This window comes from Corythoichthys intestinalis, chromosome 8 (assembly GCF_030265065.1).
Source record: "Corythoichthys intestinalis isolate RoL2023-P3 chromosome 8, ASM3026506v1, whole genome shotgun sequence".
NCBI lineage: Eukaryota > Metazoa > Chordata > Actinopteri > Syngnathiformes > Syngnathidae > Corythoichthys > Corythoichthys intestinalis.
Window position 1 is genome coordinate 54,945,218 of NC_080402.1, and position 27,823 is coordinate 54,973,040.

Here is a 27,823-nt window from a genome sequence, read left to right on the forward strand (position 1 = left end):
TGGCCAGTTTACACCTATTACAGGACAAGGTTGTCCGTCCGAAGTTTCCTGCAGAATTTGATTGAGGAGCATTTGGTGACCCTGGTTTGTTGCCAAATGAATTTTCCGGGTAGGTCAGGTGCTAAGTTATTCATACGCTTGAAAATTAAGTTGAGAAAACATAAATCACTAAAGCTGTAAAAGTAAGGATTTTATATTTTTGAGAATGTGTCAAAGGTGGTTAATAACGGACAATTTTACTTATCAACTATTTTTAGAGCTACATTTTACATTCATGGCAGTGGGAGTCACTTTGCTCTGAACTGTCATGCAACATGAGATGTGTGAAAAAGTCATATCACACATGTACAGCAGGGCAGTCTGGAGAGGCTAGGTACGTAATGACTGAATAATTTTAAAACAATAATAATCTATAAATTTCCTGTGGTTACTGTTTACTTGGTCCAGTCTCAATTCTTCCATGTGGGTGTTTCAGCTAGTCACTCAGTGCTACCCATTAATTTTGGCAGGTATGTCTGGCCAATCTCTCAGGACAAATGTTTTTATCAAGGTCTTTTTTATTCTTCTATTTGACGGCTCAGCTTTGACATTATTTCTCCTTTGCTTCGGTTGTTGGGAATAAAAACAAGATATTGAACATTTTGGCAGCATGCATATTCCTCCTGTTGGGTTCATGTGTCCGCCCTCTTCATAACATCTTTGTCCGAGTTGTGTGTCCTAGGCTGGATGCTGTCTCACACTGCCAAGAAGGCATAGCAACATTCTGCATGTAGGAGGGCTAGCTGCTTCGCACTGTTCCTTTCCATATTTATGACAGAGAGGTGTGCAAGGAATTACTCCCACACTTCCTCCTAAATTACCTTTTCCTCCCTCCGCTTCCATTCATGTTCTCTGTTTCCATCTGTTAGAGAGTCCATAGTCCTTACAAATTCCACTTTACTTGAAGTTCGATGGCTCGTGTTTTAAATGTGGCACATTGTCACACCATGCCATTGTAGAGTTTTCCTCTATATTATCTGTGATAAATCCTGTATTTTTTTTTTTTTTTTAAATTACATAGACATCATCACTACTGACGTGTCACTTTGTCATTTGTGCAATACCTTGGGGGGGGGGCTTCATTTAGTAATAGCCGAAGACGGCACACGCTCATGTCGGATTTAAGCTTGGATTCACTTACGAGTGGATTTAACTAAGAAAGTTGTAGCGCATACAAACAGGAAGGATTGTCTCAGGAGTGATTTGTTCAAGGATTCAAAGTAAATATTACATTTTTCGTATCGTGCATACATGATTGAAGAATTTATTCGCTGGAATTTCCTTCTTTGTTTACACATGGAGGCGGATAATTTTTATAACTGACTAGCCTCGTAGTTTACTTTTAACCTAGAATCTAGAATCTATAAAGAATTCAGGGATTTAAGCATTTATTCACAAGAATTTTCGCCAGAAAAGCTCCTTTTATGCCATGCGGCTGCTAGGCTCATTCGCTAACATAGTAGCATTGTACTTCGTCAATATACACAAAATAAACGCTAACTGCACGGTTTCTTTGCTTTTAACCAAGAATCGAGACTGTTTTACGTCCATATCTATGAAGAATTCGGGGATTTAAGCATTTATTAACAAAAATTTTCCACGTAAAAAGCTCTTAGTTTACATATGGCAGCCACTAATTTCTTTGCTGAGTAGCCTCATGGTTTGCTATATTTACGTAAAATAAATGCTACCTGCACGTTTTTTTTACATTAACATATGACGGCCGCTAATTTCCTTAGTGACCTAGCCCCATAGTTCACAATATTTACGTAAAATAAATGCTACCTGCACGTTTTTTTTTTTGCTTTTAACCAAGAATCGAGATTGTTTCACGTCCATATCTATAAAGAATTCAGGGATTTAAGCATATATTTGTTAGGTTTTGTGTTGGTTTCCTCCTTGTGTGTCCCCGTGATTGCCTATTAATTTCACCTTTTGTGCCTTCAAGTTTATCTCTGAACTTGCATCCTCCTGTGCTCACCTGTTTCTCGTTGTCTCGTTACCCTTTGTCTGCGTGTGTATATAAGCTCCCAGTTTCTTTTCAGTCCTTGTTGCGTCATTGTCAATGTCAGTGTCTGTCAACGTTGAAGTCACATCCCGTCCAAGCCCTCGTGTACCTGTCCCTCCATTTAAGTAAGTTTTGTTGGAATATTGCCTTTTGATCCATAGTCCTTTTGTTTGTACTTTGTGAGTTTTGTTAGTTATTATTAAAACGTTTTTTGAGTTCACTGCCATCTGCCTCGCTGCCTTTTTCGTTTCCCTGCATTTGGGTCCACACAACCTGACTGCCCGCGTCCCTGACAGAATGACGCAACCACCTGTGGACCCAGCGGGAAGATTCCGGCACCGGCGTGCTCACCAACGGCTGTATGCCCGTTCCCCCGATTTTGTGTTTCCTCGGCATATATTTTTGGACTCCGATTCTGTCTCCGACCTGGATTTTGATTTCACGCCCTCTGTTTCCCCTGGTTATTTTTCTTTCCACCCGTCGCACTTTGTGTCCCGTTCTGAAATCTTGGCCAAAGACTCCTACCTGGGATCCCGTTGGGCCATCTATCGGGGACCCCCCCGGGGTGGTCTGCGAGGACGCCCAGGCTCACTGCGGCCTAATGGGGCTATTCTGCCGCCCCTGCCACCTGAAGGCACTCAGCAAAAGCCTCGGCGTGGCCGTCAACGCTGACGGCGTGCGGCAGTGCTGACGTCGTGGCCTCCGGAGGCTCCCTCGCCGACTCCCCGCAGTCAAGTGCCTCCCGCGCCGACTCCCCGCAGTCAAGTGCCCCCCGCGCCGACTCCCCGCAGTCAAGTGCCCGTGCCGACCTCGCCTGTTTACTCCTGCGACTCCGCTGCTGTTCCGCCAGCAGAACCCTGCGACTCCGCTGCCGTCCCGCCAGCAGACTCCGGCGACCCCGCTGCCGTCCCGCCAGCAGACGACGGCGACCCCGCTGCCGTCCCACCAGCAGACGACGGCGACCCCGCTGCCGTCACGCCAGCAGACGACGACGACCCCGCTGCCGTCACGCCAGCAGACGACGACTCAGTTCCTGGTCCGCCCGACTCTGACGACGACGACTCAGACGCTGGTCCGCCCGACTCTGACGACGACGACTCAGACGCTGGTCCGCCCGACTCTGACGACGACGACTCAGACGCTGGTCCGCCCGACTCTGACGACGACGACTCAGACGCTGGTCCGCCCGACTCTGACGACGACGACGACTCAGACGCTGGTCCGCCCAACTCTGACGACGACGACTCAGACGCTGGTCCGCCCGACTCTGACGACGACTCTGACAACGACGACGACGCTGGTCCGCCCGACTCTGACGACGACGACTCAGACGCTGGTCCGCCCGACTCTGACGACGACGACTCAGGCGCTGGTCCGCCCGACTCCGACGACGACGATGACTCAGACGCTGTTCTGCCAGCAGACGACGACTCAGTTCCTGGTCCACCCGACTCCGACGTCGACTCAGTTCCTGTTCCGCCCGACTCCGACGTCGACTCAGTTCCTGGTCCGCCCGACTCCGACGTCGACTCAGTGCCTGGTCCGCCCGACTCCGACGTCGACTCAGTGCCTGGTCCGCCTGACTCCGACGACGACTCAGTGCCTGGTCCACCCGACTCCGACGACGACTCAGTGCCTGGTCCGCCCGACTCTGACGACGACTGCGTGCCTGACTCTCCACACGATGACGCTGCTCCCCGCTTCCTGCCACGGCTTGGCGGCATGAACAACAGAGTCCTACCTCGCCCGGGGTGCCCGCCTGATCAACCCGTGCGGTCACCCAACGTCTGGCGCCCCAAGCGCCCACCCGATCAACCCGTGCGATCAGCCCATGTCTGGCGTCCTGGACGCCCACCTGACTGGCCATGATGGGCTAATGTTGCTCCCTCCTCCCAGCATCCTTCTTCTCGCCGGCTTTGGGACTTTGTTTTCTTCGGGACATCTGGGATCCGTCCCTTGAGGGGGGGGGGGGGGGGGTACTGTTAGGTTTTGTGTTGGTTTCCTCCTTGTGTGTCCCTGTGATTGCCTATTAATTTCACCTGTTGTGCCTTCTAGTTTATCTCTGAACTTGCATCCTCCTGTGCTCACCTGTTTCTCATTGTCTCGTTACCCTTTGTCTGCGTGTGTATATAAGCTCCCAGTTTCTTTTCAGTCCTTGTTGCGTCATTGTCAATGTCAGTGTCTGTCAACGTTGAAGTCACGTCCCGTCCAAGCCCTCGTGTACCTGTCCCTCCATTTAAGTAAGTTTTGTTGGAATATTGCCTTTTGATCCATAGTCCTTTTGTTTGTACTTTGTGAGTTTTGTTAGTTATTATTAAAACGTTTTTTCGAGTTCACTGCCACCTGCCTCGCTGCCTTTTTCGTTTCCCTGCATTTGGGTCCACACAACCTGCCTGCCCGCGTCCCTGACAATATTCACAAGAATTTTCAACGGAAAAAGCTCTTTGTTTACATATAGCGGCCGCTAATTTCCTTACTGACTAACCTCATAGTTCGCAATGTTTACGTAAAATAAAAGCTACCTGCACGTTTTTTTATTTTTGCTTTTAACCAAAAATCGAGACTGTTTTACATCCTTATCTACAAAGAATTCAGGGATTTAGGCATGTATTCACAAGAATTTTCAACAGAAAAAGCTCTTTGTCTGTGTTTCCACTCGGTCAGCTTTGAGGGAGATAGGCCCCCTATGAATCTGCCCCGTGTCCCGTCATTACAATATGAAGTCTATGGTCAGAGGCATAGCAAGGGTCCCCAGGAGCCCCAGGCAACAAGCAACATGGGGCCCTTCGAGCGTGTGCAAGTACGGGGGACAGTTGGACTTGGAGCAATAGCATATTTAATAAAAGTATAATAACGCCTCAGTCTCATAGAGCACTTTTTAGGACACTCAAAGTGCTCGGCTTCTACTACATTAGGACATAAAACTACAATAACATAGTACACTCACCGCTGTCTTGCTTCCTTTTCTATTCTGCTTTTTTTTTCTTTTGTCGCTTCCAGAAGGATAACTTCTCTTCATTTTGGATGTACGCCAATTAAAAAAAAACGCCAAATCGCCGCTCACTCTCACACCGAGTCACGTGAGGGAGGGGAGTGTAGAGCGAGTGAAGGGGCCCCTTCAGGTAACTCAGACACAAGGCTTTCTCTGGCACTGTCGCATTTGTCGCTGCGACAGTGCAGTAAAGCTGCGTGTGCTAAATCTGCTGACCCTCTGGGGGCCCCTGCTGGCTGGGGGCCCTAGGCAATTGCCTGGCTTGCCTAATGAGACGCGACGCCTCTGTCTTTGGTCTGTATGTATTTATGTGAATGTATGTTGCTTGTCTACAAGTACATGTGCCTTGCAATTGGCTGTTGACCAGTTCAACCTCCATGAAGTTGGCCCCCCATCTGACACAAATTTATAGAAAAATTCATGTGTGCTTGGTTTATGCTCTTTTGTGCTGATTTTTTTTTTTTTTTTTTTTTTTTTTTTTGCTGCTATGGTTTTTGAGATATTAACAATTCTTTTATAGGTCGATCTGAGGTCAACTCTCCCCCAAGTTTTGATTAAAAATGGCAAAAAATGGTGTCAATCATTTGTGCTACGTTTGTGCTGTGAAAATTTTCGTTTGTGCTGCTATCGTTTTTGAGATATTGAGATGATAATTTCGAGTGTTGATGTCACGCAGCACCCCATTTATTGCAAAATGGACCTGAAATGGCACCTTCCGGTGATATTACGTTTGTGCAGTAAAAATATTCATTTTTGCTGTTATCGAATTATAGATATTGCGATATTTATTTCGAGTGATGATGTCAATCGCAGCACTTCCGTTGCAGCGTACCAACTCTCTCAATAACAGAGGGGTGGCTTGAGATCGCAGCCCCCACATTTACTGCAAAATAGACCCAAAGGGTGCCATTCTTTTTGGCTACATTTGCGCTAGTTGTTGGGACACCCCTCTGTTATTGAGAGAGTTGGTACGCTTCGTTAGCCGCGGAGTCACTGCGATTGACGTCATCACTCGAAATTAATACCTCAATACATAGGTATCGCTACATACGAAGTTAACTTGTTCCAGGACCTTGTTTGTCAGTAGAAATGGTTGTATGTCGAGCAGGATTGTCCCACAAGATTATACATTATAATTCCATTATTTCGTTCCACAGCCCCGAAAACCTACACTAGATCCTTAATAAATGCTGCTGGTACAATTACAAATTTCAATTACATAGAGCAAAACAAATAAATTATGAATAGAAATTGGAATAATAATATAATAATAGTAATAATAATAGTAATATCTGTAATAATGTAACGAATCGGGTTCTAATGTGGTGTATGTGTTCTGTGTGGTCTACCTGAACGCACCACGTGGCTGAATTGACAGCGTGAGAGAGGGACTTTTTACTTTCAATTTGTTCAGCTGCTGCGGACAGTAGGCATATTGTGTTGCACAAGTTCTGAAATAAATGATCGTGTGTCGAAGTGTCGTCGGATGTAGAAAGAAATGGCGAGTCAAATTTTACATCAGATGTCGAAAATATCATGTGTCGAAGTGATCGTATGTCGACGTACCACTGTATTTATAAATCGATAGCAGGACAAACGAAAATTTTTACAGCAAAAACGAGCACAGACATAGCATAAATGAATGGCACCATTTTGGGTCCATTTTGCAATAAATGAGGGGCTGTTTGACCTCATCACTTAAAATTAATATCTCAATATCTCAAACGATAGCAGCACATACAAACATTTTTACAGCACAAATGTAGCACAAACGATTGACACCATTTTTAATCAAAATGGGGGCTGGGTGACCTCAGGTTGACCTATATAAAAGAATTGTTAATATCTCAAAAACGATAGCAGCACAAATGAATTTTTTTTTTCGGCACAAACGAAAACAAACCTATACTAATTACATCAATTTTCTATACATTTGCGTCTGATGGGCCGCCAAAATCACAGAGGTATTAGTTCAGGGTACACCTAAGTCGGCTAATTTTAGTGCCCATGCAAAGAGTACAGCGTATGGCGTCTTTTAATGTTTCAATTAAAATAAATAAAATATTTTTTCCTCCATCACTCTTGGTTTTATTGGATTGTTAACAAGTATTTTTCCCTGCAACACCGCTGAATCAGAAAAGAAATGTGAGACAGTATTGATGAACTGCGAAGAGGGAATGTATTATTACATTATCAGACACCTTGGACTCCATTCCAGAGAAGCCACCTCCAAAACTGTTTATTGTATTGAATACTATTTCCTTTTATCACAAAAGAAATTATTTAATTAGCAACATTTCTCATAAATGTCATCATTTTTAAATTGCTTTAAATCCTGTGTAGAGAAACTTCACCACTCACACAATTTGATGTATTTGAATACAGTGTATGACAAAAGTGAGCACACCCCTCACATTTCTGCAGATATTTAAGTATGCCTTTTCATGGGACAACACTGACAAAATGACAGTTTGACACAATGAAAAGTAGACTGTGTGCAGCTTATATAACAGAGTTTATTTATTTCCCCCTCAAAATAACTCAAAATATAGCCATTAATATCTAAGCCCCTGGCAACAAAAATGAGTACACCCTTTGTGAAAGTTGTCAGTATTAACATACAACATGTCAACTGTCAATATTTTGTGTGGCCACCCCTATTATCCAGAACTGCCTTTACTCTCCTGGGCATGGAGTTGACCAGAGCTTCACAGGTTGCCACTGGAATGCTCTTCCACTCCTCCATGACAACGTTGCAGAGCTGCCGGACATTTGAGAATTTGCGCACCTCCACCTTCTGCTTGAGGACCCACGAAAGATTTTCTATTGGGTTCAAGTCTAGACACATGCTTGGCCAGTCCATCACCTTTACCCTCAGCCTCTTCAGTAAAGCAGTGGTCATCTTGGAGGTGTGTTTGGGGTCGTTGTCATATTGGAACACTGCCCTGCGACCCAGTTTCTGGGGGGAGGGGATCACGCACTGCTGCAGTATTTCACAGTACATGTTGGAGTTTGTTTCCCTCAATGGAATGTAACTCACCAACACCCTCAGCACTAATGCAGCCCCAGACCATGACATTCCCACCACCATGCTTGACGGTAGGTATGACACACTTATCTTTGTACTCCTTACCTGGTTGCCACCACACATGCTCGAGACCATCGGAACCAAACAAATTAATCTTTGTCTCATCAGACCATAGGATATGGTTCCAGTACTCCATGTGCTTTGTTGACATGTCTTCAGCAAACTGTTTGTGGGCTTTCTTGTGTACCGTCTTCAGAAGAGGCTTCCCCTGGGGTGACAGCCATGCACACCAATTTGATGTAGAGTGCGGCGTATGGTCTGAGCACTAACAGACTGACCCCCACCTCTTCAATCCCTGCACCAATGCTGACAGCACTCCTGCGACGATCTTTCAAAGAAAACATTTGGATGTGATGCTCAGCACGTGGGCTCAGCTTCTTTGGACGACCAACCCGAGGCCTGTTCTGAGTGGACCCTGCTCTTTTAAAACACTGGTTGATCTTAGCCACTGTGCTGCAGCTCAGTTTCATGGTGTTGGCAATCTTCTTGTAGCCTTGGCCATCTTCATGTAGCACAACAATACGTCTTTTAAGATCCTCAGAGTTCTTTGCCATGTGGTTCCATGTTGGAACTTTCAGTGACCAGTATGAGAGCGTGTGAGAGCTGCACTACAAATTTGAACACACCTGCTCCCTATGCACACCTGGACCTAGTAACACTAACGAGTCACATGACATTTTGGAGGGAAAATGACAAGCAGTATTCAATTTGGACATTTAGGGATGTAGTTTCTAAGGGGTGTATTCACTTTTGTTGCCAGGGTTTTAGCTATTAATGGCTATGTTTTGAGTTATTTTGAGGGGGAAATAAATTATCTCTATTATATAGGCTCCACACAGACAACTTTTCATTGTGTCAAAGTGTCATTCTGTCAGTGTTGTCCCACTTAAATATCTATAATATATACTTAAATGCGAGGGGTGTACTCACTTTTGTGATACACTGTACAGCCTCATAAATCACCCATTCAAATGCACTATATTGGTATTCTTAAATAAAACACCAAAAATACAATAAAAATAATAAATATCAAAAAACACACACAGCTTATCGAGTCATTTGAAAGCCAGCTAAGTGCAAAATATGAAAAAAGTGAGAAACCCAATGCCATTTTTTTTCTCTGCGAATTACTGTAGCCAAATTATTCGTTGCAAATTAGATGTTTCATAATGGGTGTCATTTTAAAGCTATTCTTCGTGTAGAATCTGAAGTATGTGAGATAAACTCCAGAGATTATTTACATGTTGAACATGACGTGCTTTTAATTTGAAATGTTTATCGGAAGTACTTTCGCTAAGCGGCTAACCATAAGCTTCACACTCTGTAAAAAACGACAAACTGTTTGAAAATAAAAAGTACACTTGTTTTCTATTTGCATCATGCATGTGGTATAAGTAAAAGATTTTATCTTTCTCGCATCATTTGCAATTGCTGTCAACCAGTGAGTTTTCATGTTTTAACTGCAATGTTGCATTTTTGAGAAGACTAGCCTGCAATAAAATACTGACAAAGGGCGTACTGTTACCCTTGCGCTCAGCTCCAATGCAAACTGCCTGTGATGCCCAATGCCCACTACATATGACTCCTATGCAGTCCGTACACCTGCTGACTCTAGCCGTGCGTGCGCAAAATGGAGGAGACTACGTGATCAGATCAACAAAAGGTTTATTATTGTGACAGTATTTTCAGAAAAATAATGCACATACTGTATATGGGCCAAATGGGCACAAAGGCCAATAGTGCATTTTGGTTAAAGTTAAATTACGTTCAACACACTCAAAAGCACACAACAACCCGAGGATACCCCCCCCCCCCCCCCCCAAAAAAAAAAAAAAAAAAAATCAACGCACGCGCACACACACACAAACATAGTGTAGCACTTGCAAGAATTGGCAGCGGTAATTAGCTTCAGTAAATCAGCACAGAAGTCTAGCTCACTCTTTACTGTTTATTTTTCTCCACGCTCACTGAGGTCCTACCAGTAACCCACTAATGGGAGCATCGCTTTGCTGTATCAAACGCACTAAAAGGAGGGTCGCGTTCACACATCATTGCAGTGCTTCCTAGTGACGCTACAATAGTTTTAGGCAGAAAGTCACTTCCTTTAGTCATTTTAACATATATGATATTGTTTGGAGATACACAAGCATTGTAAATTCAATGCAAATGACTCATATATATTTTGTTTTGTGAAGATTTCAACAAAATATAGTTAAAATTAGATGCATAATACTTTTATAAACATTTACTTTGAAAGACCGGATGTTGCCATCGATCTATTTCCTCTTTGGTGTGTGCTAAACGGCAGGGCTTCATCCGGCCAAACTTTGACGGACTAGATAATAGACCTCGTCCGTATTTTAGTTTTGATGGACCGGAGAAGCCAGACTCAGGTAGATCCAGATCGGAGCTGAGCGGATCATGTGGACCACCTCGTATTGACTACAATACAAATGTATTTGTTGGGTTGTTCAGAACGCAGCTGAGCGTACTGCGGCGAACCCAGTGGGATTCCGGGTTTAGGGCCTCTGCCCCCCCCCCTCTCGAGAGCTGGCCCACCTTGGGCAGGTGTGCATGTTTTTATCTGATTGCAGGTTGGACATCAAACGGGTGTAGTGGCCACATGTGCCGGCAATGACAATCTGCTTTCTTTAAAAGCCAGTGGATGCCTCAAACTTGTTGCCCGATTAACTAGTCTGTTTCCTACCTAAGTAGCAGCTCGTGATCTTTATTGGTTATCTGAACACCGGCTCACGACTTATTTGCTCTTGCCCCAGGTCTTGCTTTTGCGCGCCTCTTGTCGCATTCTAAGGCTGACACCTTCCCAGGCTTCATCGCTTCACACCGGCTCAACTATCCCGAGCGGAAAGGTTGGTTTTGTTACTAATAAATTGTTTTGTTCATCATCGCATCATTCTTGAGTCTGCTCAGGGATACTCTCCATTCCGTGAATCCTAACAAGCAGGGCTTAATTTGTAAATCATGAGGTGCCGGAATGCAAAGTACATATGAAAGCGCAGGGATGACGAGACGGGAACAGGTCCATGAACATACGCAGAAAATGGTGCTGAAAACAACCCGCAAATGCCCACTTGCCATGCTGTGGGACTTAAAAGCCTCAAGTTCAGATAATATTCATAGTATAAATGTTATGACAACAATTTACAATTATTTAGGCTATACTCTGCTCAGCACGGCCAATTGTCCACAGGTGGGAGTTACAGTATACAGTCATCTATTAGTTTCTCAACAGGTCTAACTTGTATAACTTGAAAAAACAAATCTGCGATGACAATAAATAACACAAACCCATTCTTTTGTGAGTTCCATTTGTTCTGCAAATGAATTTATGCATATTACTATTTTATTTTATACATTTTTTAAAAATGTTTTTATATTATTGTTATTTTCTATACACGTGCGGTGCCGGATCTTGTTCCGGCAGGATCCAGCACAAATTAACCCCTGCTAACAAGTACATGATCTTTTTTCCATTGGCCTCAATGTAGCAACGCTAACATTTACAACGTTTAATATAGATTTGTTTCCTTATTTTGTATGTCTGAACTTAACTAGGACTCCCAAGAGTGGATCACTTGATTCAAATCCCTTTTGTCTCCAGAAAAGGGTCATCTGACCCTCATCTTTTGTGAGCATTGAGGTCCTCATTAGTAATTCCCATTCACACTCACAAAACCAAAGGGTTGAATTGCTTCAATTAGCATCTTAAGTGTTCGCAGGGCAGGGGTGCCTTGGCTTTGTTGGACAGTGGACCGCTCAGGCAGGCAATCGGGTAGACAACCTTTTTACATCTTCCAAATCTGCAGTTTGCATACAGTACAAGGGACAGTGTAATAAAAAAACAAAACATTTTTATGTGGTGACATATGACATTTCTCTCTTTTCCCTGGGCTAGGTGTTGGAGGTTGTTGATGAAGCAATTTTTCCTTCTGCGCCTTCTTTGCGCCCACATGAGAGTGAGCCAATTCCTTGGCAAGACCCAACACCCGTCTCTCTTGCCTTCCAGTGCATGCCTCATACAACAATATGCATTCAGTGCTGTCATGTCAATCATATTGTAGAGCACGGCGACTGGCGATCTCCATGTTCCTCAATGTTTGACAAAGCAAAGGGAGCCCTGGATTTGCAAGTATTCAAGATGCTAATTGCAGCTATCCAGAGTGAAACCCCCCCTTCACACCTAGGCAGCGACTCCACAGGAGCGTGTAGGGGGTTGTCTGCTTGATTGCTTGTTTGAGTGGTCTATTGTTTGACAAAGCCATGTAGTCAGTTTGGTATCGGAGTCATTTGACGTCTTTCTGGTCTTTCTTTATCGCCAAAAATCCTCAAGACTTCCACTGTTAATTCTACGGCGTGTTGATGACCAATAAACATCTGGGTAAGGAACCGGAGTCCCATTTCCAATCAACACGTACACATGTGCTGAGTGCACATTGAGCACACGCAAACACGCGCATGTACAAATGTATGCACGCACACAGCGGTAAATCGCAGCCGGGAAAATTACCGCTCTCATTTTTATTTACCGTGCGATAAATTGACTTATTGCATATCGTGACAGGCTTAATGACAGGGCTCATTGGTAATTTCTGGTATGTGCAACATGTGCGGTGTTGTTTATTCATGCTACTGCTGTATTGACAGTTGAACAAAAACATGCAACAACATCGATGTATCTTAGCTAAATTATGCGATATTTGTAGCCAACATGGAATGTTGCCCAAGTATGTGTATCCCCTGCCACTGAAGATGATGCACTCCCATTTGCCTTCAGCACTCTTGGAGAATTACTGCAAACAAGCTTCCTATTGTTATTCTTTTTTTTTTTTTTAATTTGTTAAACATTATTATTTTTTATAAAATTGTAAAATTATATCTTAACTGTTTTCATATTTTCATTCCCATTTTGTTATACGCACTCACTCACTCACTCACACACATGGGCTCGTGTGTGTATTGAGTTAAAAGGTTACATGAGTGGTATCACCAAAGGGAGGCACCATTGAAGCTAGACCCGCCACTGACAGCGCTAACGTGACCATTGATCAGACCAAACACATCTGTCAATATAACACACGCACAGGGAAATGCAGTGTTTTCCAAGTATTACTAAGCCGAGGCGCATAGTTTAGATCGAACGACAATATCAGGTTGAGGTATATTCTCTACTGTCTGCCATCGAGAGAAAGAGTATTTAATTATCCTTCATGTTGATATATATCAATATCGTTGACAGCTGAGCAATAATACATTCTTAGATGTGATTAAATAATTTTTTTGGGACAGGTTGTATAACGTTGGCTTAATTTCCCGTGGCACATTTGATGAGCTCACCGTGCCACGCAATAGTGCTATAGAATCACTTGGGTAATATGAAATGTAGTCGCTCTGTGGATCACTGTAACACGATAATTTGATACTTTTAATGGTAATTTCTTCCATTATTTACCGTATGTTAGAATATGTAATGAAAATGCCATTGTCACCTTTATGTTAAGAGTAGCGAAAACCGAAGTAGCATGCTCACAGAAGTGTAAAATTTATTTCTCAGCGATTCACTAAGAGCAAAACTCATTTAGAGAAATCCATCTGTCTCAACTGCCTAATGTTTTGTACAGACCTGTTTGAAAAAGGGAACACTGGACATTTCTAAACCTAATTGTCTTTCTTTTGTTATGTTACCTCATTTTGAAGCTTTGCGTTTAGATTTTTAATTGTTTCTTCAAAAGGTTAAGAGAAGGTATGAAATAATCACTTGCACAACAATCTTTTAGTTACATTTTCTCCTGTCACTAACTATTGCATTCCCAGTTCCAAGTTAGGTTCTGTTGATCATGGCGAACAGAGAACAAATGATGTGAAAGGCGCTTTTCTGATTGTTCAAAATGACCGCCAGGGAACCAAGCATCCACCCTAACCCTACAAGTACAATTAGCTTTGGCACAAGAGCGTAGGTTTGCATAGGGACAGCAGGGACATAACACTACCAACTTTTCAGGATGCTGAAATTGTCCCCACCAACTTTTAAGCAACCTAATTTGCATTATATAAAGAGTTCAGTTATACAGGTAATTTAGATTGTCTCCCCATATGTTGTAATGATAGAGTAGACACTACCATTATTAAGTGAATTATTTTCATTATGTTCAGACTTACATTTATCCCTTTTCACTTGCCGAATGTAATGTGCAGGTCCATTCCCCCCCACACATACTCACACAGCCCCAACAGATTAATGTCAAGAACATGCAACCTCCTCCCCGCCCTTTAGAGAGGAGGGACGTTATAAGTTTTTTTTCGGCCAGCAGCAGCCACTGTAAGTCATTTATAAAGATGTCAAGTTTGTGGATGTTGGAGAAACGCCACTAATTGTGCTACTTAAAGTCCGACCTGCATCAGAGTTAACATAACATTAAACTTGCTAACCTGCAAAACTACTGCGGTCAGGCCAGCCTCCACAAGGAACAATGAAGTTAAGATAGCTGTTCCTTATTTGGATCATTGTTTGCATTATGTGCATTACAGTAATATCATCTCTACCAATGTTGAGACCAAACCTACGCCCTAGCTTTTGCACCACCTTAAGTGCAACATTTGGTGTTGTAGAAATCACTTATTTTTGTAGAAGTAAAACAGCACCTATGACTCCTAGCAGCTGAATTCTACAGTCACGAATTATATAGATGGAAAATACATTTTCAACAAAAATATTTTGCAAAAACTACGAACCTTAATTGTAAAAATAGAAATGATCTTTTGTCACATTATTATATTATTAAAATTTATTTCTGCAACTATTTGTTTCAACTAGGTCTGAGTGCAGTGCAAATTTATAACGTATTAAACCGATTATTTTTCTTACAGATTAATCTGTCAGATTATTTACTTTAGGTAAATAATACTATTTGTTCTTATGAAGCCTTTACCATAGACTTCAAAATGTATTGACGTGACATATTCACCATTCACTGCACCCAAAGAGGGCCGTCCCACACTCCGCTTCATCATTAGCAGTCAGCCACATGCAGCAATATAACGCCGGATTTAGGTTGAAAAAGTACGAAAGCTTTACCACATACAAACAGGAAGGATTGTCTCAGGAGTGATTTGTTCGAGGTATCAAGGTAATTATTATATTTTTTCGTACCATGCATGCATTTTGAAACGTGAAAAAAAATCAGTGGGAGAAATTAGCCGCTAAAGCATTGGCATTATACTTTGGAATATTTATGTAAAATAAATGCAAACTGCCTGTTTTTTTTTTTTTTTTTTTTGCTTCTAAAGAAGAATCGAGACTGTTTTAAGCCCATATCTATAAAGAATTCAGGAATTTAAGCATTTATTCACAAGAATTAGAAAAAAAAGCTCTTTGTTGTACTAAGGGGCTGCCACAGTGACTTAACTAGCAGCACATTCGACATATTTACGAAAAAATAAATAGTAACTGCCCTTTTTTTGTTTATCTATAAAGAATACAGAATGACAGGTAAGCCTGTCGCAATAACAAATTCTAGTTGGCAATATAATGTCTCAAAATTATTGTCAATATGCGATATTATTGTCAATTGTCAAAACAAGAATACAATATATTATGAAGTCGATGCCTTTACATCTAAAAGTTGGTCGTTTTTCACCTAAATCAAGAAAAAAATTCTTTCAAATAATGTTTTGAGCAATATTCTTGAATTAAGAAAATTTCTGACATCTCAAAGCTTTTTTAAGATTGAACATACTAATTTATTGCTTGAAATAAGTGTTAAGCTTATTTTCAGGTAGGTATTTTTCTTATTTCAAGAAATCTAAGTAAAATTTACTTGAAGCAGGGCAGATCATTTCACTTATTCCTAGTAGATTTACATTGAAAACAAAGGGATTTACTGTAACTAGTTTTAAGGAGGTGTGTTTTTTAAGTGTGATATGGGAACATTTACAGTATGTTCAATAAAAGGCTAACGTGATGAAACATTGTAGTAATCTGTCCATGTTCAAAATATTTTAAGTTTTAAAATTCTATTTTTTTGCCCAAGAAGTTCATTTGACTCATCCATTTCAATTCCTTATTTTCAAGAGTGCTTACCGGTTGTTTTGGCAGTCTTTTGCAATTAGTTGTTTTTTTTTTTCTTTCTATTTATCTGTGAGTGCGTGCCTCATATTGAGCGTGTGCTCGCAGATGGCACTGTTTCAGGCGGTAAAGAAGATTGGTTGTATTGTATGTTGTTGTGTGATCATTAACTTGTCATCATTTTCAGTGCACCCTACTGTGTTTCTTGTCAGACTTTACAAGAGCAACATCCACGCTGGCCGTCTTTTCGGGCTTCTCTTGTCAATGATGCCACTTGTTGGTCTCTGCCTCTTTCGAGGGAATACTCAATTTCATATTTTTCTTAGTGCTCGCCTACTGCTGGGCGAGAACATGACCGTTTCTCGCTGCTGATGTGTTGTGCCATTTTAGCTAACTTAATATTTGACAGCATGTTATTGGTTCTGTGAGGCGCAACTCGTATTATTATTGGCTACACAGTAAATGTTAAGATACAACTTGATTGAATATGATAAGTGAACCAAACTCAATTTTTATCAACCTGTTGTGAACACTAATTAAAAAGTAAGTTGTACTTTCGGGCTATGAAACAGGGCTCCAGACTAATATTTTTTTACTAGGATCGCAGTGGCCTCTTAAGTTGAAATTTTAGGGGCGCGAGCAGAAGATTGCACACTGTAATTGACATGCAAAGTTTTACTCTTATTTTCACTGTTTAACCGATACTTATCATAATAAACACATAAAACTACAAATTTATGAATCTATTTTAGTGTCTACCAGTTTTGACATCAACCAGTATACTACTTTTAGATTAGTTTAACATGGGAATTTTTTTTAGGGAGACCCAGCTGTAACATGGATGCAGAGAGTCCCATTCATGACAAAAAAATATATACATACATATATATATATATATATATAAGAGAAGTTTAAAAAAAAAAAAAAAAAAAAAAAAAAAGCAGAATCTACTGTAAATATAGTCATAGGTTAAAATCAGAGGTAGGGAACGTTCTTGACCGACAGAGCCAAAACACCCAACATATTTTAAAAGGTGATTCCACGAGAGCCATGCAGTGTGTATGTGTATGTATATAAACACTGTATATTCTATGTTCTCTTGTCTGAGTCTGTTTTGTGAGCACTGTTTCTTTCATGAAGGCATTTGAATGCATCACACGGAAGGGAGAGCATGGTCACGACCTGGGGGACATGTGCGTCACAGTGGCCGAGACAGGCGGAGCCTCTCCGGGCGCCTGTTTTGTGAGTCTCGCTCTCCTGGAAGTGGCGACAATTTGATAGTCACGAAAGTGAAAATGATGTCGCACCTGTTTGACTTTGGGTAGGGCTGGGCGATATGACTTTAAGTACTTATCACGAAACATTGAGCAGATTTACCAAGATAACGATAATCAGCCTTGTCTGTTTCGCACTTTTCTTACACCAAAACATTTCCGCACACGTCCACAGTGAACCACGCCGTCAACCAGAGCTCTCTTCAACACCTTCACCATAGACTTCATAATGATATTGACTGGTCAGATTCGTCATTCACTGTGCCACGCCTTCAGGTAGGGGGTCATCCCACAATCCGCCTCAGTTATTCACAGTCAGTCGCAGCGACACATGCAGTGATCCAACGCCGACTTTAGGTTGTAAAAGTACGAAAGCTGTACCGGATACAAACAGGCAGGATTGTCTCAGGAGTGATTTGTTGGAGGATTCAAGGTAATTATTATATTTTTTGTTTTTTCACAAGCATTTTCAACGTAAAAAGCTCTTTGTTGCTAGGCTGCCGCCACATAGCCTAACCGACTAGCATCGTACTTTGACATATTTACGTAAAATAAATGCTAACTGCCCAGTTTTTTTGATCTTTTAACAAAGAATTGAGACCGTTTTACGTTCATATCTATAAAGAATTCTGGGATTTAAGCATTTATTCATAATAATTTTCACCAAAAAAGTTCTGTTTACATATGGCGACCGCCACACTGACTAACAGACTAGCATCGTACTTCGACATATTTATGTAAAATAAATGCTAACTGCACGTTTTTTTTTTTTTTTTTTTTTTTTTGCTTTTAACCAAGAATCGAGACTGCTTTGCATCCATATTGATAAAGAATTCAGGGATTTCAGCATTAATTCACAAGAATTTTCAACGACAAAAGCTCTTTGTCTATGATTCCACGCGGTCAACTTTGACGGCCACGCCAACAATGCAGGCCCCCTATTAATCGCCCCGCGCCCCATGTCCAGTCAATATCATTATGAAGTCTCTGCCTTTACTTACTTACTTCACATCGATTTGGTAAGTAAATATTCTACTCTTTTATAAACTGTCACGTTGTTATATACAACAAGGCAACGCGACAGTAAAAGTAAAATATTGTACTTTTTTATCTGTTCCGCCGCAATGGATGATGGGTAGTTGTGGTTGTAGTTGTTATCTCATGTGTGTTCTGTTCAATATAGTGCGCTGTTTCTTGGGGTCGTGCGGTGTATGGGGCACAAGAACAGCAAGTGTTAATAACAAAAGTCAGTCTGTCATTCTTCTCCACGCCACTCGCCACAATATTTACTCACCAAATCGATTTGAAGTCAAAGTCAGGTTTATTGTCATGATTGTCAAGTCTTGAAGAGAGCTCTGGTGATACAACTGATTGTTCATTTAACACCAAGCAACAACAAAACATTCAGCAGCGTGTCAAGAGTCAATGTTTCTTGTGTCTTCAGTGCATTGTTGAGTTTTTAAAATAAGGTTTAGTTCCATTGAGTGTTCTCCCTTTATTTATTTGGGGGTGAGGTCATTACTGTTTGAAAATGTGTTATCAATTAAATTAGCATGTGTTGTTTATGTTGTAGTTATTTCAGGTAATAATAAATAAATAAAATAAAATGAAGTTCACCTTCATATGATAAATGAGCCGCAAAGAAGCCAAGGTATCACTTGAGTATTGCAAACTCAAATAAATTACTGTCATCTAATTAATTCAAGTTAATTTGAGTACTGCAAACTCAAACTAAAAAATTTACTATAATCCAATTATTAAGGTTAATTAGAGTTCTTAAAACTTGAATTATAATAGGTAATAAGTCTAATTAATGTAAATTACATAAATTACATTTTAAGGCAGCAAGTTTGCTTTTTTCTTTTTTTTAAGTAAATTTACCATATTTTACAGTGTACTTGTGTTGTCTATCAATAGAATCAAAGTTTATCCTGCGTGTATTTTTTTTTCTTGTTTTATCTTAATTTATTATTTATTTTGTGCAGCCAAGATGGAAGGTAGAAAATATGAGCATGAAAAACTTATTGTCCATTAACCATACTGGCACCCCTATCTCGGTTAGGAATGAGTACCAGGTCCCCCGGTTAATCTGGTGCAGCTTCAGATTTTTGTTCCTGTTTGATATAATTACACCTGGAATATGGTCTTGGTTTGGCAGGAGGACCAACTCTATAAAAAAAAAAACACACACACAAAAAAAAAAAGAAATCATAGATGTTTATAAAAGTCAATGCAGTATTTTGGTTGTAGAATATATGTACTGCATATTTTTAATGTAATATGTAACTTGAATCTCTAACCCCCATGTCCTGAGTGCTAAAGTGCCTCATGTTGTTCTCCAATATAAACGCATAATTGTAATATAATGTAAATGTTTGTTTGGGGTTTATTGGGAAAAAAAGTCATATTGGCAAATAATTGCATTGGATTTTTTTTTTAGATTCATAACTTGATTTGGGAGTCTTCAAGCCACATTAGTTAGAAAATTATTACATTTATTGAAAACACGACTTTAACTCTGGGGCAAAAACATTGCCCTAAAATCGACTGGTTACTATGGTCTGCAAAACATATCTGCTTCAGAGATTTAAAAAAAAAAAAAAAAAAAATTTAAAAGGCTAAATCTTACTTGCTGTGTTGACATGGATTGCAAAAGAAAATATTTTAGTGCTGGTTGGCTAAAGTATTGAAGGTATTTAATGTCAGGTATTACAAAGACACATTGGTGTGTTTATATAATATCTGTTTTACAAGTTGTTACATTTGACATTAGATGGATACATTAGTGTGTGTGCCACCGCCTTTGTCTACATTAATGTATTTTGTCCAAAACACCAGGATTTATGCCATGCCTATATTGCTTGAATTTGAACATTTCTGTATCTCAAAAATTGACAGAAATTGATTTTGATAAAGTTTCATTTCGAGTGACCCAGTTCTTTTAACCAGGATACATTTTGCTTGTACACCAGTGTAACCCATGGAGGGTTTTCCCCGATGTTGGATAGCATATACCGTCAATGATAAAAGGAATAAAATGGATGGATGAATGAGTCAAATATACAGGTCAAATTTATCGCGACAAAAAAAAAAAAAAAAAAAAAAAAAAAATGTTGAACTTTCTAGTTGCTGTGCGTTTTTTAATTTAATGGCACGCTTTATAACTTAAGTTTAACTTTTTTTTTTTTTTTGGGAGGGGGGTGTTTGAGGTTTTGGGATGTGAGAAGCAACATCACTAGGGCACCTTTTGCAACTATGAAATTATGATTTAGTTTATTGAAGGCTATGTTCGCTACTACATTATTCCTCTTTTGAAATTTTGACCCTGGAGCGAATGAATATCTCCACCCACACAGCACATACTACACAAATGTATTCTAGCATCCTCTTGCAAAGTACGACGTGAGGTTGCATAAAACTCCAATGGTAACAGGATTAAGCCACTCCTTTCCTTTTTGCCCGTCTAGCCAATCATTTTTGAGTGTATGTAGAACAGAGAATTTTTTCCCCTGTCCTGCAGCCTGCATACTTTTTGTTACATCTTCGGCGGTTTATACAAATTGAGAAGGGAAAAATCTAACTGCTTTAATCAAATAAGACGACAGTGATGATGACGATAATAAAAAAAATGGTGCTTTAATTTTGTTTTTTCCCCTTCCTTTGGCCCTTTGTTATTGCAACATTGAATTGATGTCAAAATTAATACGTGACCCAAATATTTTTTTTTTACGATTTCAAAGAGAGATAAGCAGTTGTCAACTACACGCAACTCCGTGAACTTGATGAATAGTTTTTGATGTTTTTATAATGACACTTCATTTAAAAAATGTATGTACTGTATATAAACATTTAATGTATCATATATTATATTATTTACTGATCTTTTTTTTTGCTGGCATGAACCTCTTTTCAAGAAAAGATGGACTTCATACTTACGTGGTTTTGAAATTGTTTTGTCATTATTGACTTTGCTACAAGCAAATGTCAACAAAAGAAAAAGTCAAAAGCCTAATTAACCAAGAAAGCATTAGCTAATTAATGAACAAAAAAAGGTCATCAGCAATTCAACATGCTCTTAAAGTAAACCTTCCTTGCCTTATGGTTTTACGGAGGTAAAACACACATCTGTGAGCAAAAAATGTGAAGTAAACAGGAATTGCCATGTAGATAACCACAGCATCAACAGTGACGCATTATTCACAATTACGACAAGTTAGCTCTTGTTTTTGACGTGCACGGTACCAAATATGGAAAAAAAAAATCCCCCCCCCAAAAAAACATCAATTCAAGGAATAAATCTCTATAAGTCTCACATTATGATTTACTCTTGAAAGTGGCCAGTTTTGCACTGTTTTCATGCAAAATAGTTAAATAATTTGAGTGTGAAACAAGTAAAAATTATGTATGTGGTACAAAATGAAAGGATACGGCAAATTATATTTTCCACTGATGTATCCTACTGTATGTTTTTAACTATTTGTCAATTTAAAAGACATTCTACTTTCAGAAATGACTACATACCATTGTCTATATAGGTTTTCTGCATGGAAAGTCAACATATTTTGCAGGGAGATGATGCATTCTCTATATACTTTATATAGGTCCATTATATGCCGTTTGATTAAAATTAACTAAGACAAAAATGGGTAATAAACCAGTGCATGCCATTTTTAGCGACATAAAAATCACATACTTTAAGTCCATGAATTTTTACTATATATTATGTTTACATATTTGGCAGAAAACACAAAAAAGGCTGAAAAAGCAGTTTCTGCTCTTGCACCCGTCTTTAAGATAAACTGCTGTATTTTAAGCCATAAAAAACCTGTTGTGTTTGATAGAACAATATGTTTATATGCTGCCATAGGAGTTTCATGGGGCATTAAGTGCCGATCTATTTTTAATTTGTCCGTTTTACCCTGGAGACCCCCGTTTACAGACACCGCGCAACCGCTTTTGCTTCAACCAAGCCATAAAAAGAAGTAATTATATTCATGTATGTAAATGAAATGTATGTATTTTTAGCTTAGAATCATTAGTTGATGTCTAATATATAAATATATTAATATAATTTTTTTTTTTAAACTATAAAATTATTCACTTGCATATTTTAAACTTTTAAACAAATTACATCACAATGAAATAAATAGTGTCTGTAAATAGGTCACAGATAGCTACCTCATACCTATCGCCCGATATTTTAGATGATAAATAATTGATACAAACAAAGAACAATTGAAAAAAAAAAAAAAAACGTTTAAAGGGTAAATATTTGAAAAAGAAAATCTTAACTACTCCTTGATGTCTCCGATATCTGCCTTGTTATATTTCCGTGTTTTACCCATAAAATCCCCCAAAAATCCGGCTGTGGCCATTCACAGCTGTGTCGTGACACTCGGTGAGTTTTTGGATCGAAACAAGGTAAGTACGCAATAATATCGTTAAAAACATGGTATCTTTAATTATGCTCTCTCACCTCCAGTTAGGGTTTAAGGGTTTGTTTATTTATTTATTTATTTTTAAATGCCCTCCTGTTCAAAAATTTTCTACCCCCTGAAAACAGATTTTAAGCTTTCCAGTGATGTATCACTCATGCATATAGGACAATTTTGAAATTTGGCCAAATTGGGGGTCTCAGAGCGGAACTTCAAGTCACTTGAGTGTTTTCCACCATATATATACAGTGTATACCTGTATATATACATATATATACTGTATTGTCAGAAATAAATGAAGCCAGTGACATGAACAGATACGCAGTCGGATCAAACCCTGAAAACTAGCTAGGAAAAATGGGTTTTAAATTCTGATGGGTTGAAAATCTTGCAAAGGCAAGAATGGAGTGATTAAGTGCATTGTTTTCTATCTTTACCATTACATTTTGATCAATTTATTCCCCAAAAATATTTTTCATGTCTTATTTGATCCATTACATTTTCATTAATTTATTTCAAAACAAATATTTTTCATGTCTTGTTTGATGTACAGTAATACCTCATTTATCACGTTGGATTGGCTCCAAGACCAGCCGCATTAGGTGAATTTCCGCAAAGGGGACACAGTTTTTGCGGGATCTATTGACATATTTTTAGCACCACAAAGCACACCAATTCCATCTAACTGCACCAATTATTGTTATAAATTAAAATGTGTTTTCCTATTTTACGCTTGTTTTAGTGTTCATACACAGTGAAATAACATTTGTTTGTCATTTTTTTAACAGATTTAATGAAATCATATTTGTTTTCAGATCTATTATAAATACAGCGCATTTTTATAAATTTGCCTGCAAAGTTGTGAATTTGCGATTTGTCAAACCGCAAAGTAGCAAGGGATTACTGTAATTGCTAAACTATTGTCCACGTAATCATTTTGAGAAAATCAATCGGTTGAGAGAGAATGAGCTACCTGTAATGAGAAAATGCTAACTTTTACGTGTCAAAACAAACTATTGTTAGTAATCTGTGCTTTTCTATGTGATTTTGCTTAACGACTTTGTTTAAAAATATATATGGCAAAAAGCACTCAGGTGACTTGAAGTTCCGCTCTGAGACCCTCAATTTGGCCAACTTTCAAAATTGTCCGATAAGCATTTGTGTGATACACCATTGGGAAGCTTCAAATCTCAGTTTTCTGGGGGAAATTTTTGAACAGGAGGGCATTTAAAAAAAAAATTAACAGCAAAACCCTATCTGGATGTGAGAGCACACTAGAGCAGAATTACAGACGCCATGACTTTAACGAGATATTATCGCGTACTTATCGTTTTTCGATCCAAAAACTCCATATAGCATGTGTTACCGAGTGTCAAGACACAGCTGTGAATGGCCATAGCTGGATTTTTGGGGTGAAACATGGTCATATAACAAGGGTCGCGAGGCAGAAATCGAAGACATCAAGGAGTGGTTGGGATTTTCTTTTTCATATATTTACGCTTTTGAACGTTTGTTTTTTTAATTTTTCTTTGTTTGGATTGATTATTTATCAATGCGACAGTAACAAAAAAAATACAATTAAAAGCAATACTTATGAGGTAGATATCCGTGACTTTTTTAATGACGCCATTTTTTTCATTGTGACATAATTTGTTTAAACGTTTAAAATATGTGAGTGAATAATTTTTTAAAGTCGTTTTTCTTTTTAAACGAAATATGAGACATCAATTAATGATTCTAAGCTAAAACCGACAGACATTTTGAATAATAAATATGATTACCTTCATTTTATAGGGTTGACACAAAAGTGGTTGAGCGACGTCTGTAAACAGGGGTTTTCAGGGTAAAACGAACAAATTAGAAATAGTTCGTGCTATGGCAGCATATAGACATATTGTTCTATCAAACACAACAGTTGTTTCGGCTTAAAATACAGCGGTTTCTTGTAAAGAGGACTGCAAGAGCAGAAACTGCTTTTTCAGTCTTGTCTGTGTTTTCCGCCATATACATATTTCAATGTATCATGTATGTGCCATTGCACCGATTGTGTTTTCAACAATACTTGCAAGATTTTAGTTTCACTGATAGTTTTCAAACTCATATAAATTTGATTTTACACATATCTACTCAGGACATTGTATGTGCAATTCCTGCCAACTATGGTTCTTTTAAGTTCCAAAATTATACAGGTTTCATATTGTACATATTTACTATAGATTGTATATGTGGTTTGAGTGTCACATACCTTTCATAAAGGATACAGATAAAACAGATATGAACTTTAATTTTATTATCTTTTCCATAAGGGCAAGCTTACCAACTAAAATGTGAAACTGACAAATGTCATCACAATCAACACAAGAAAAAATATTTAAAAAAACAAAAAAAAAAAGGAAAAGCAGAAAACTACCTACAGTATATAATAGCTATTTAAATATGAACATGTTGACTGATGTTTGTAATGGTAATAATTGTGATCTGATGCTTTATAAATGCATAAATAAATGCAAAAAAATATAGAGCAAGGCTGTTCCACATTTTCAATCATCTTAATTCTCATTATTATATCAATAAAAGTAAAGTTGGACACATTTAATCAATGTCAGCTTGAGTTCTAGACTTAAAAACAGAATGCTAAATTGAGCCGAAGTATAATCACGTCGGTCTTTGGGTGTGTGTGTGTGTGAGTGTGTCCTCATATTAGATTTTCAAATAACCAATCGATATACAAACAGAATATATTAAATTCTGCGCTAAGGCTGTAGGTCAGTAGATAGACAGGCAGAACCTACCGTATGATAGCAATTTAATAGAACATATACTAAGAGAATGGCCCAAGGAAACATATTCTGTATTTTGACAAATGTGAAATACAGGCTGTTTTTCAAGCACACTGTATCCCTACAATGTCAGTTCAAAGCATTTTGTAAATTCACTAAAAAACAACTAAGTACGCAACAAAACAGTAGCACAGTGCACTTCAAAAAAATGCATTGCAAAGTGACAAGAAATTATGTTACAGCAGCAGCAGCAGGCACGTGCTATAAGTTTCAAGGGTCTGGAAAGTAGTCTAAAATTTTAAACGAAATGCATTGCACTGTAAAATAAATTGACAGCTAACTGCTTCTGTGTGTTGCCAGAAAAATTCCTTTTGACAGCACCTTTCTCTTTCACACTCTCACATGCACGTTTGTACAAATACATGCCACCCAACTCTTTAGCTCCAAGATTCTTCCTCACTTTGGTAGTATATGAAGCAGCACTGTTTATTAGATAGATAGATAGATAGATAGATAGATAGATAGATAGATAGATAGATAGATAGATAGATAGATAGATAGATAGATAGATAGATAGATAGATAGATAGATAGATAGATAGATAGATAGATAGATAGATAGATAGATAGATAGATAGATAGAATTTATTCAAATACATTTTAGAATAAAATTTAAAATTCCCTTTAAAACTGGTTTTCTGTTTAATGACCGACTGTAAACTCATAGTCATTTTGACAGATAGCTATCTGCCATTGACGCGAACAGACTGTGGAAAATACAGAAAGTCATTGTATAAGACAAGAAATATACAGGGTGTTCCAAAATGTTCGTAGGCCAATAATTTTGACAATTTTCGTTGGAATAACCTCAAATGTTCACAGCTTGTGTAGAAACGTTTCAAGTTTTTGTGTGTAACGTTTGGCATTTCTATCTTTTCAGGTTAAGAAATGCCTTTCACTTCAAAAGAAAATGCATTTTGATAAGGCATTTAGCAGGGAGCGCTCATATTGAACATGAAAATCTGTCATAGAACCAACAAATATATGTACTTTCTTTGTAAATTTAACCAATAAAACTTAAGACTTTCAACATAAAGTGTATTTAGTTTCATTAAGATCCATCAACAAGTTTCCGAGATATGGGAATTTCGAATGGGGGTCAACCGTTTTTGAACACCCTGTATATTGTCTCCTAAACATATGATTAAAGCGTGGACCTACCTGTCGGTTCCGACGCGGTATCTCTCACTCTGTCGTGAGGCCGGTCCTTCATCACAAGAAGGTTAAAAGAAAAAGAAACTTCTTCCATTCATATTGGAACAATCTGCCTCCGCTTGCGTTTTAATGGTCAAAAGAAGGCAAAACCCCGTGTATACGGCCGTTAGGAAGACGCGCGCGCATTTCCAGCACTTTAGTCAGCTCCAAAAATCTGCCTTAATGGGATAGAAGAAAAGGCGCAGCGTTAATATCATATTATTTAAAAGTGTAGTGTATGCTTTCTAGAAATCAAAGCTCCGCCCATGCGAGAATGTAGGATGGATTATTCATGTCTAATGCAAAGCGATGTGTGCGCTGCCAGAACCTTGCATGTGCATCAACAATGAAGAGTGGCGCTGATGGATGGAGTCGGCTGTCCCGAGGTTTTTCAAAACAGAAAGCAAAAGTATTAATGAGTTTTTTGTTTTCTTTTTTGTTTTTTGTTTTGGACCCCCCTCCAAAAAGTTCAGGTCACAAAAGGGAAAATAAGCGCTTTCTCTTTACAGATGAGGAGCGCATGAATTATAAAGTCGGAGCGAGAGAACGCAAAAGGCTGCACGGCAAAAGAGGCGAGAAGCAACGCTCTGCAAGTGCTGCCCTCTGCAAGCGGGAGACGGCAAAACTGCATCTCCTCCCGGTAAAAGACGATGATATGGCAAGCGAGGCAGAAACGGACTGCTGAGGATCCCCTGCTGCGTCCAATCCTGACGTCCCTCGCCACGGTGGCGTGCGCGTGTGCGCAGTGAACTTAACGGAGTATGTGCGTGTGTGTGTTCCTCTCCGTGACGAATAGATAGTAGTGGGGGTGGGGTCAGCCGTGATCTTGAACTTACATGCCCTTAGCTGTGACAGGTGAAGGCAGAGGGTG

General features: G+C 39.3%; 1 protein-coding gene across 7 annotated transcripts in view; it reads right to left on the reverse strand.

The window, feature by feature from the left end:
- tenm3 (teneurin transmembrane protein 3) overlaps positions 1 to 27,602 on the reverse strand; it is a 451,194-nt gene extending 423,592 nt beyond the window's left edge. For 6 of the 7 annotated variants that reach the window (XM_057842853.1, XM_057842852.1, XM_057842851.1 and 3 more), the window contains exon 1: positions 26,920 to 27,602. The gene's annotated coding sequence lies outside the window, so the exon portion shown is untranslated. The remainder of the gene's footprint in view (positions 1 to 26,919) is intronic. The other variant, XM_057842847.1, reaches the window with a different exon arrangement.
- Positions 27,603 to 27,823: the final 221 nt, after the last annotated feature.